The following is a 1,574-nucleotide window of genomic DNA, read 5'->3' on the forward strand; positions in this document are numbered from 1 at the left end:
ACACACACACATACTCACACACGCACACACACACGCACACACGCACACACACACATACACTCTTCACCTCTCGACTCCTACCTATTAGTCGCCTCTTACGATAGGCAGGGCCTGCTTGCCTCGGTCGTGTTCTTATTTCTGCAAGACGAACTAACACACACACATACTCACACACGCACACAGACGCACACACGCACACACACATACACTCTCCACCTCTCGACTCCTACTTATTAGTCGCCCATTACAAGAGGCAGGGCCTTCTTGCCTTGGCCGTATTCTTATCTCTGCAAGCCAAACAGACACACACACATACACAAACACTTACACACGCACACGCACGCACACGCACACGCACACACTCTTCACCTCTCGACTCCTATTCATTAGTCGCCTCTTAAGACAGGCAGGGCCTTCTTGCCACGGACGATTACCTATCTCTGCAAACCGAACGGACACACACACACACACACTTGCACACATACACACATACACACACATACACGCTTCACCTCTCGACTCCTACCCATTAGTCGCTCCTTACAGCAAGCATGGCCTTCTTGCCACGGACGTATGCTTATCTCTGCGAGCCGAAGGGATACACACACATACACACACACATACACACACATACTCACACACACACGCACACACGCACACACACACATATACTCTTCACCTCTTGACTCCTACCTATTGGTCGGCTCTTACGATAGGCAGGGCCTTCTTGCCTTGGTCGTGCTCTTATCTATGCAAGCCGAATGGACACACACACATATACACACACACTCTCACACGCACACACACGCACATACGCACACACATATACACTCTTCACCACTCGACTCCTACCCTCTAGTCGCCTCTTACGACAGGCAGGGCCTTCTTGCCACGGCCGTGTTCTTATCTCTGCGAGCCGACTGGACACACACACTCACACACACAAATACACACACACACTCACACACGCACACTCACGCACACACGCACACTCACACACAAATACACTCTTCACCTCTCGACTCCTACCCATTAGTCGCCTCTTACGACAGGCAGGGCCTTCTTGCCACGGCCGTGTTCTTATCTCTGCGAGCCGACTGGACACACACACACTCACACACACAAATACACACACACACTCACACACGCACACACACGCACACTCACACACACATACACTCTTCACCTCTCGACTCCTACCCATTAGTCGCCTCTTACGACAGGCAGGGCCTTCTTGCCACGGCCGTGTTTCTATCTCTGAGAGCCGACCGGACACAAACACACACTCACACACGCACACACACGCTCAAACGCACTTACACATATACACTCTTCACCTCTCGACTCCTACGCATTAGTCGCCGCTTACGACAGGCAGGGACTTCTTGGCACAGACGTGTCCTTATCACTGCGAGCCGACTGGACACACACACTCACACACGCACACACACACGCACACACGCACACACACACATACACTCTTCACCTCTCGACTCCTACCAATTAGTCGCCACTTACGACAAGCAGGGCATTCTTGCCTCGGCCGTATTCTTATCTCTGCAAGCCGAACGGAC

Source organism: Diabrotica undecimpunctata, unplaced genomic scaffold (genome assembly GCF_040954645.1).
Source record: "Diabrotica undecimpunctata isolate CICGRU unplaced genomic scaffold, icDiaUnde3 ctg00000573.1, whole genome shotgun sequence".
Lineage (NCBI taxonomy): Eukaryota > Metazoa > Arthropoda > Insecta > Coleoptera > Chrysomelidae > Diabrotica > Diabrotica undecimpunctata.